Source organism: Nicotiana sylvestris, chromosome 1, assembly GCF_000393655.2.
Source record: "Nicotiana sylvestris chromosome 1, ASM39365v2, whole genome shotgun sequence".
In the NCBI taxonomy this organism is placed as follows: domain Eukaryota; kingdom Viridiplantae; phylum Streptophyta; class Magnoliopsida; order Solanales; family Solanaceae; genus Nicotiana; species Nicotiana sylvestris.
Window position 1 is genome coordinate 36,836,941 of NC_091057.1, and position 11,366 is coordinate 36,848,306.

Here is an 11,366-nt window from a genome sequence, read left to right on the forward strand (position 1 = left end):
AAAATTAGAATAAAGAAAAAAAGAGATATCTATTGACGATGAAATATTGATTTCCTTTCATTAAATTGAAGAAAGGAGGGTTTACATCGAAATCAAAAGACAATAAAATAAAAACATTCGAGTTACATCCTGAAATAACTCATAATGTAGAAAATATGCAATACTAGACTACCGGGATTCTCGCGTGATAGGGAATGGGGTAGCCTTCCAATTCTGAATCTTGGCATTTGGTCCCATGTACAACACCTCAGCAGTGCTCGGGCCTTCCCCCAGCTGGACCATGTGGGACTAATACATCATTTGCTTCATGGCTTCACAAATATCCTCAATCTCCTCGGCCGTGAAGGCCTTTTCTTCCTCTTCTTCTACATACTTGGGTTTAACAAATGACTTGGCAAGATGCAGAACGGGCTGGGGAAGGACCCATCCATTTTTCTTGCGCTCATCATCCCATCTTATATCGGCATTTGTAACTTGGAAACCTACGCCAATGAACTTCTCATTGGCGGTCGAAGTGATGGGCTCTGCGATGCTTTGTAGAGATACCCTGGGCCTCTTTCCTATCTTGTACCCATGTTTAATCATTTCACTAGCGACCATGACTGATGCATTAGATAAGCAAGGTTGAGGGAACGAGGCCCCTTCTTCGCATTGGTCAGCAACCATAATTTCGAAGTCTTGATAAACAATGTGCTCACTTCCCTCCCTAGCTCAGAGACACGGGACTGAAGGGTCCCTGTAAATGAACTTCTCATCCTCCCCATGTACAATAATTTCTTGGTTTTAATACTCAAATTTGACCATTTGATGGAGAGTGGAGGGCACAGCCCCTGCAATGTGAATCCATGGTCTTCCTAGGAGAAAATTATATGACGTATCCATGTAAAGAACCTGGAAAGTCACTTCGAAATCCACGGGGCCGATGGTCAAAATCAAATCTATTTCCCCTATTGTCTCGCTTGATGCTAACAAAAGCGCGCACACAGAAATTGTTTGGTCAAATTCTTTCTGTTCCAATTTCCGTCCTCTAGAGCATTGAGAGAGGGCAAATATCGACCCAGGACCCCCCATCTAGCATGACCCTCTTCATATAATAACCTTCGCATTTGACAGTCAAGTGAAGGGCTTTGTTGTGGGCGGCTCCATCTAAGGGCAAGTCATCGCGGCTAAAAGAAATTTTGTTGACTTCGAAGAATCGTTCAGCCATTCTCTCCAATTGTTTGACTGAAGTTTCAACCGGGACATATGCCTCAATCAATGTTTTCAAGTGTACCTTATGATGTTTATTTGAGCTCAACAACAAGGATAAAAGAGAAACGTGTGAAGGAGTCTTCCTAAGTTGATCAATTATGGCATATTCCGTAGTTTTCATTTTTCGTAAAAACTCTTATGATTCCTCAGCGCTCATAGGCTTCTTGGGTGGAAGCCGTTTATCCTTGTTTAGTTTTAACTTCTTTAGCTCTTCTAGGTTGTGGTACTTCCCAAATTGGTTCATTTTGTTCACCTCTTCCATAATCTCTTTCCCCTTGTAAGTAACTACTGTTTTGTTATAATTCCAAGAGATTGCAGTGGGCTCTCTCATGGGGTTTTGTGGTGCGCGATTGATAACCACGGGCTCAGTCAACCTTGGCGGAACCGCGCCACATAAGTCCCTTTTGGTACATATAACTTTGGCACATTCAGCGTGGCTTACCTTTGCTCAAATCTTTTGGGAGTGTTCAACATGAGCTGTTCTTTTCTTGGGGCCCTAGGAACATAGAGAATTGTGTCCTTAGCAGGTGCTGCGCCGGTATTTGTTTCTACAGCTTTTTCTACAACTTGAAGGATTCGAGTGATTTTCTTCTCATTTCTGGCTTGATTCGCCGCCGCTTTGGGTTTTGCCTTTAAATCGGCAATGGCAATGATGACTTTTAAGGCTGGATCAAACTTTTTATCATTACAAATAATTCCAATGACCGGCCCATTGTTGTGAGCCGGTAATGAATTGTTAGTTACATCAGGGACTTCCTTGTCCCTCAGCACAACTCATTTTTGTTCTATCATATTCTCAACTGCCCACTTAAGAGTCCAACAATCCTCCGTATCATGACCCTCTGCTCCCGAATGGTAGACACACATGGTACCGAGCCGGTATGATAGCGATTTCGGATTTTGCCGGTTTGGAGGCACAGGTTGCAATAGACCAATCTGGATTAATTTTGGAAACAGGCTAGAGTAGGACTCACCAATAGGGGTAAAGTCGTTTCTCCTAGGAGGCTCACAGGGGCATGTATTATGTTGGTAATTGTTTTGTGGTGGACAGGGGTTATATGGAGCTTGGTGAGGATTGTTATTTCTGGGAGGTGGAGCTCGGTTTTGGTTGTGTGATGTTTTGGCCGTGTATAGGGTTGGGCATTTATCACCACATAGGGAGGTAGTGCCACGGCATATCCTACATCTTGATGGAGGTAGTAGTGTTATGGGGTTCTGGGAGGCAGGTAGGAATGATCATGTGATCGATGGGAGCCTCTCGAACTTGAAGCCATCATGGCTCCTTCTTCCCTCTTCTTTCGATTTGCTCAACCTCCTGAGCCATTCTGGATGGCTTGGGAGGTGGCCTCAAAGCAGATTGACTTATGATTTGACCAATTTTCAGGCCATTTTCTACCATTTCTCCAATTTCTATAGCCTCTGCAAAAGGTTTGCCCATGGCAGACATCATGTTTTGAAAGTAATCGGCTTCTTGCACATGCATGAGAACATTGAGCATTTTTGTCTCATCCATTGGTGGTTTCACCTTGGCTGCTTGCTCACGCCATTTGATAGCATATTCACGGAAGCTTTCCATGGCTTTCTTCTTGAAATTGGCCAGGGAATTCCTATCTGGAGCTATATCAACATTATATGGAAATTGCCTGACGAAATCTCGGGCCAAGTCGTCCCATATATGCCAATGGGAGATGTCCTAGTCCATGTACCATTGTGACACAGTTCCTGTCAAGCTCTCCCCGAAATAGGCCATCAAAAGTTCTTCTTTTCCACCCGCCCCCTCTCAGCTAATTGCAACATCTTTTCAAATGAGTGATCGGGTCTCCGTGCCCATCGTACTTTTAGAATTTTGGCGTTTTAAAGCCAATGGGCAAATGAACATGAGGAGACATGCACAGATCGGAGTATGAGACACTCTTTTGGTCACTCAGGCCTTGTATGGTGTTAAGACTTTGTTTGAGGCTTTTCATCTTCCGAGCCATTTCTTCTTTCTCGGGGTTTCTTGCCATTCTTTCCTATTCCATTGGAGATTTGTATTGCGGGTACTGAGGGTAGGAGTTGTGGGTGACATGAGCTATGTCTAGCTAAAATTGTGGGAATTAAAAAATGAAAAATGGAGACTCGAAGTATGGTCTAGGTACGGTTGGCTATGCCGTAGTAGAGACTGGTGGTGCGGTGAATACTGTAGAAGGTACTCATGGGAGAGGTGCCTGGGGGCGAACCTCAGAAGGCATACCGATAAAATTGGCTAATATAGTGGGGTACCCAAACTGGACGAATGGGTTAGTTATGGGGATAGGGACGTTGGTGGTTCCACTCGTCCTGGGAAGTAGTTTAGGAAATCCTGGGATTGTATTGGGCGATTGTTTGCCACTAGACCAAGTGTCCCACATCTCTAGCATACGGCAACGCAACTTTCTATTTTCTTCAGCAGTTGCTGATTCTGACTATGGGATAACCGATACCGGGCTATTCTTAGGCTCAATAATTGGTAGGTGACTTTCGAAAGCCATAGGAACACTGCCTTTGAATCCTATGAAGTAAGGATAGGAAGCCAGATTACTACAAAACCAACCACCTGAAACGGGACCTATCTTAATTGCACACACAATAAACCGTTTAATTTGAGAAATTTAATAGATAAAGAATCGCATATTGGGGATGCAATGCACCTAAACTGTTAAATGTTTCTAAATGTTTTTGCAATGGCTGTGTGTTTCATCCTGGCTTTGCTATCTCTTTTCTCAGATTCCAAATCCTGATTTTTTTTCTTTCTATTTTGCTGTTTTTCACTTTTTTCTTTCTTTTTCACTCATTTTTTCTTTTCTTTCTCTCTCTTTTTTTAATCCTTTTCGGTTTATTTTTCACTCATATTATCTATAGCTATGACATGAATCCAATGGTAGATTGTCTACATATCACGACGCCGCATGAATCAGATCATTACGTAGTTCAGGGAATAAATGTGGAATAAAAGAAAAGAAACTTTTCGGGTGTTTCAAATATTTCATTAAATAAAATCTTTTTGGGTTTTTCTTTTACAAAGGCTTGGAAATACTAACGATTAAAAAACATACAGACTCAAAACAGAAAAAACAAACAGACTTGAAAAAGATAAACAGACTCGAAAAGGTAAAATACAGACTCAAAACCAAAAATTAGGAATACATAAGAGCCTCCAATGCTACTCCGGGGGCTCGCGGGACATCAGTCGATCTCGATGCAGGCTTTCGTGCAATCTCTTCTTGAAGGTACTCTACATTAGCCATCACCTGATGGACAAAGGTCATCATAGCAGCAAAGAGCATGGACCTGATCATATCTTTACATTCATAGCACTTCATTATAATATAATCAGATATTTCTTTAATCCTCATTATAATTACACCCTTTTCTTAAAGTGGGCATCCAATTTGCTGAGACCGAGCCTCCAACACCTGCGTGGCTGTATGGTTTTGGTCTTGCAATTGTTGTATGTCTTCTTCCAATCGAGAAATCAATGTATAGCAATGCTCTCTTTCCGTTTTGAAATCCTTTGCTTGCTGGACCATTTCATTTTCAAGAGTAGTCAACTTTTTCTTTAAGATTGTGACTCCTCTGTCATACTTTTGCTCTGAAAAAACCCTGTCCGTTCTTCTGCACTCTTTGCCAACTTTGCCCGGGCTTTTTCCAATTCATCCTCGACCTTTGCCAAATCAAACCCATAATCATGCACTTTTCGCCTCAGATTGCTTATGAGTTTTTCGTCTTTTTCTCTTCTTACCTGGTTTTCAATGGCTATTTTCATTCTCTGAATCAGAGCCTGGAGGGCTTCGTTTTCCTGAGCCAATTTTTTCTTTTCCCCTTCATGCTCGACAGCTCTCAAACTACTATCAATTTTGAGGTTTCTGATTTGATCCTCTAGATGGTGGTCCTGTAATTCTTATATTTAGCTAACCAAACCCAATGTTATTGTGCTCCATCGGTGAATTGTTGGACATGTGGCTTTTCGGCGGGCTATTCTGGCTCTTGATCAACCTGAACTCTCTTACCACACCATGCAGTGTAGTTGGATTCTACTTCACCCGAGGATAAATCCAGCACTTGAGTTTGTGGCTCTAGAAACCTACATTGGTGTCAAATCTGGCGAACCTTTTCTTCTGGGAATGCAGCCTTTGGGCATAGTTCAATAATCTGTGGAATCAGATCTTCATCATGGGGGACCGTTTGATACCTTCCCAATTTGTGTAGGACCCGATGCAGAGCATATGGCTGAATACTACAAAAACCTATCAGTAAAAGAAAGCACACTCCGGCAGACATGTAAATAACCTCGTTGACCGAGAGCCAACCAAAAGTCCACTAAATTCAGTGTGGTCAAAGAACCCAAATATGTGAACCATGCCTCAGTACGTTCCAGCAACTCATGATTGTTTACCCGGTTTCCATATTCATCAATGCAATTGAGTCCGGTCAGACCGTAGTTCATGTACCTCGGGCGATGGCAAAGATGTTCCACCAACCACATTTGCAAAAGCAAGTTGAAACCCTAAAAGAACTTTGTCCCATCTCGACAAACTATTAAAGCTCGATAAATTTCTGCGAGAATCATCGGTACAAGAGTGTCGTTGGCCTTTTTGAACATAAAGTCTGTCATTCCTGCTAGTCCCAGTTCTATATGTCCGTTACTCCTTGGGCATAACAGAATGCCTAAAAATGCAACTACAAAGGTTAAACCTTTGTGTGCTTCCCATTTGTTTTTATTTCCCTGATGACTAAAACCAGAGTCTAGAGCCTCAAAACCGCCAGGGCCCCATACCTGCTGTATAAGAAATGGAATATGCAGAATCCTCCATCCAAATTTCCATCTTACTGTCGGCTAATGCTCAGAAGGTCCAAAAACTTATAAGGGGTAATAGTTCTTGGTGCTACTAGATATCGGTTCCTGAGATTCCATCAAGACCAACATAACCTGCCATCTCCTCTAACGTTGGGGTCAACTCAAAATCAGAGAAGTGGAAAACATTGTGTGCCAAGTCCCAAAACGGTATCAAATAGTCAATTATATAGACCCTTGGTTTAATTTTCAGAAGACCGGTGAGCCCACCTAAAGCCTTTGTCACAGAACATGCTGACCTCCCCCAGGTCGTTCCACCGCATGTGGAGTCCTAGTGGAATATCATCTGCGACTCAAAAAGGTAAGTTCTCAATGGTGCTAATTCTGCACATTTTTAAATTAAGGGTGATTGGTTAAAACATGTGAATTTCGTTTGAAAGCTAACCAGAAAGGATTATTTTTTGTAGAATTCAACTTAAAACAAATCACGACTACTTTTGCAAATACGGCCCTTCAGCACTTCGGAGGGCATGATTTTAGGGCTGTGTTTGTTAAATGGCCAAACCTAGAAAAAAGGACCATAGGCGGCTATTCTTGCAAAATGACCTTTCAGTGTCCGATTAGGACATTTCTGGCTATTTGGACAAAAATGACATCACCTAATTTTATTCATGACAAAATGACGACATTTTCATATTTTTGGTTATTTTTGCAAAAGCGGGGCTAGACCCGATGAGGGTTGCCTACGTATCCCACGTCTGATGGGAATCAAACCCGCGTAGTTTAATATGTTTTGACGCAACATGAAAATATGATTTATTTTGAAATAACTTTTCTTCATTATTTTTTTCAAAATTTCGGCAGAGTTTCGGGATATTTTGAATACCGGGGTTTTCTGGAACGGGCTATTTTCTCTCTCCTATCTCAATCTTGGTTTTTCTTGATTTTTCTTCCATATTCTTGAACCCGGTTAACATGCAAGCCGAAGCAAATAAATATACAAGTAGCACGTAAAATGCATTAGGATGATCTTTTAATTTTTTGGGTACACCTGTCCTAGACAGACTCAACCCCTATGTTGAGTCCTCAAAGTCAAATGCATGTGATGCAAACAAGCGTTCCTACTAGGGATCCGTTATGAGGCTATGTTATTCTAGGTTTAAAAATCTGGGTGTATTGTTCTAGACCTGGCTTACCCGAGCGGACGGCACGAGCCGGGGGAGGGGGGCAGCGTACCGGGAATGCAGAAGCTTCACCGACTTTACAACTTGTCCGAACCTCATTCTAAAATTAAAATATGACTATAACAGAAAAGAAGCCACGCGAAGCGTACGCTTCCCAGAAGATTTAGAAGACTCGGAGAGAAGAAAGGTTTCGTAACAGTTTTATATACAATACAAACAATATCAAAGTGGTAAAAAGCGGCATTTAGCACATTACTCTCAACACGTAAAAAATCAGATAATAAACAAAAGACAACTATAGCAGTTATTCTAAGCTCGAATTCTTGAACCTTGAACCAGAAGTTCTAGGTTCTTGTCCTCAGCAAAGTCGCCAAAGCTGTCACACCTCCTTTTTCCCGAGGGGATAGGGAGTTTTTTTAATTAAAGTGGCATTAATAGAAATGAGATTATTTATTTAATTCAGAGTCACCACTTGGGATAATTATTATGGTGTCCCAAGTCACCGATTTATTTTAAAATCCCAAATCGAGATAATTGACTCTCATTTATGGTTCGCGAACACAAAAGACCGGGTAAGAAATTCTGTTAACTCGAGAGAAGGTGTGAGGCACTCCAGGGTTCCATAATTTAAGCACAGTCGCTCAACTATTATTAATTGGCCTAATTATCTGACTTATAACATATTTATAACCTATTTTGCTTTTTTAAGCTCTTTAACCGTTTTTAATATTTATGGAGTTTATTTAAATAAGTCGCGATGTCGCGCACTTATTGTTTTTGAACATATTGCGAATTGCCTCACATGAAATGCACTCGCGATTTATAATATGTCTATTTTAATTATTGTTTGAAGTTATGGTCGAGTACATATGAAATGCACACCCGAATTGAGGATTATGTATCACGACCATGCCACGGGAACCATACCTATAGCCGTGATAATTTATTATTAGTCGTACCTAAAGCAACTATTGCGTTTGAATTATTTATCCTACATTTGGGATTTATTGTAAGGTCAAGTAATATGGCAAAGGAACTGTTGGAGTTGAGATTTAGGTTCTTTTCATACAGATTAAATCTTTGAAACGTGATTCGAACCAGGAGCTTAGATACGATTTCAAGCTATTGATTCATTGGAACGTTATCTAACACTTATGTACTTGAATTACTAGGAAACAAGTAGCAGGTACCGTCACCACTCGTGCACACACCATGATGTGATTCATCTAGTAATCGTTATAGGAGAAAATAAAATAGTGTTATTAAGCATATAAATTTATATAGAAGTAATAACGAAAGAATTAACTATACCTGTAGAGATCCCTCATAAGTGAACCGGCACAAACAACAATACTCTTTCGCAGCTTTGGATAACATAGCATGGTTTGAAGAGCAGATAAAATGTGCTCTTCACCATAGTGAAAATGCTGAGAATGAAAATTATAACGAAATAGTTTTTTGAATAGCCAAACTCATGTGTTATAATAAAATTGCATTCTAGATCTTTTCCTTAGGCCATATATGCCTTGAGAACTCTTGTGATTCTTGAAATTCTCTTTTACGTTTTTTTATATGACTGCAATATTACTCGGATAAACATTTAAATTAGAGAAATTAAAGGATATGAAAAAGATGCAATTCCATGAGATATAAAAAATTTGTCGATGGCTAACCTGTTTGCGAGTATCACTTGGAGCACTTTTAATATTATCAAAAAGAGGCTTAGATTACAAAAAGACATGATGCAAAATAAATACGAAGAGAGTTTGCAACGTACTTGTCAGATCAGGTGCTTCGCTTTGAAATTTAATTCCCTTTGCGATATAACAGATACGTTGAATCTTGCAGGCCTCTGCAATACACCCAAGGGAACACAAATAACAATTGCATAAGAGTATGAATAAGAAACTAAAGAAAAAATAGTACTTACTGAGTGCAAAGACATAAACCTGGTCTTCAAATATAAGAACAAATTCACCAAGCTTTTGCCTCTTCGGCTGTGCTATAATGTAACGTCCATACATATAAGTAAATTCTAATAATAAAGAAGCTAACGGTAGAAACTTATGGAAGAAATCAATAGAGGGTCTTTATATAATTTTAAGCAATATCTTAAGGTGAAAATAAGAGAAAAATGCCAAAAATTTGACAAAAAAGATAAATATCAATGCTAGCTTAAGAGATATGCCATGTCAGCATTTATTTTCCCTCTTTTATGTATATATAGAGATGGCAAGACTAAACATAAAAGCAATTAAGGATTCCCTATACAAATTTCTACAAGTTAATGTTGCATCCATTAGTATACTCAAAAGGAATTTTTACATTTCTATGCCACATAGGAAACCTTATTACCCTCAATGTTTAAGGTTTGACTTAATTACACTTAGTATACCAAATTACCAATTTTATACCATAGTATATTTTAAGGGTACAATTAATGCAGCGTATATCCCTCCTTAATTCAAGGTACCGTATATCCCACCCCTTCCACGTTTCTCTCTCCCAAAACCTCACCCTCACTCACGTTTATGTACTAATACTAGGCACCACTGGTTTAGGGGGTGAGGAGCCTTCCAAATCTTGTCTCATAACATCAGGTGACGAATCCTTTATAGCCTTCTGAGACAAAGCATCACCTGCCTGCATACGGCGATTCAATTCCTCCAATTTAGCAAGAGCTTTGGCTTTCTGTTGTTTACTTCGTTCTTCCTCTTCTTTCTGTAGCTGTAAGGCACGTTGCCTGGCTAACTCTTTCATATTTGCACGCTAATGAAAGCAAGTAGCATACATTAGATTAGATAAAGGGAATAAACAAGTAACTGCCGGATCATGGATAAGTTAAAAGTAAAAGATAAACATACTACCTGCGCCGTGAGAACAGAGCATCTACAATCAGAATACAAATAATCTACAATTTATCTATAAAATATCTACAAACTGGGTATATTGAATTTTAATATCTCAATTCCCATTCAATTGTAGCTTAATTGATATTTTCGACGTAATTGCGTTTTTTGCAGAAGATTTTGTAGAAGTTTTAGTCGTTTTGGATTTGTGAAAACAGAAAATAATGCATCTACAATCAGAATACAAATAATCTACAATTTATCTACAAATTGGGTACATTGAATTTTAATATCCCAATTCCCATTCAATTGTAGCTTAATTGGTATTTTCGACATAATTGCATTTTTTGCAGAAGATTTTGTAGAAGTTTTAGTCGTTTTGGATTTGCGAAAACAGAAAATAATGTATCTAACATAAACAAATAATCTACAATTTATCTACAAAATATCTACAAACTGGGTATATTGAATTTTTATATCCCAATTCCCATTCAATTGTAGCATAATTGAGATTTTTGACATAATTGCATTTTTTCAGAAGATTTGTAGAAGTTTTAGCCGTTTTTTATGTGAAAACAGAAAATAAAGCATCTACAATCAGAATACAAATAATCTACAATTTATCTACAATTTCTGCAATATGTCTTCTTCTTCTTCTTCTTCTTCTTCGAGTTTCAATCTGAAATTCAGTCAAAACCAAGTCTAATCTTCACCAAAACTCCTCAAAATTGAGATATAAACTCCAAACCATATTCCCAGTTATTTTCAACAACACTCAATCCAAACAAATAATGATTTTTGAAAACCAAATTTGAATTCAAAGTTTTCAAGCTTTTTAATGGTTGTCAATGTGGAATTGCTGCTCTCTTTTCATTTGTTTTGTATTACTGAAATTTGCGATTGACAAATAGAGAGAGATGTAGAGAGAATGTCGACGAACTGAGCTTTTGCAAAACTAATTTCTACAATTTGATTCGAATTTGTTGACGATTTTGTCTTTTTTTGATTTGTGGCTTAAGGAAAAATATCGAAGAACAGAGTTTTTGCAAAAAAGAGTCTATGTTATTTGATTTTAAATTGAAGATATAGGATTTGCGTTTCAAATTTGATCTGAAGGTCGCTAAATCAATTAGAATATTCTGTTCCTAATTTTTAGCGCGCCTAATTAGGAAGGAATTAGCTCCTAATAATTAGTATTTAATGAATGGTATAATAATTGTAGAAAAACTGTGAACATAGTGGGTAAATATGAAACTATGCACATTCTTG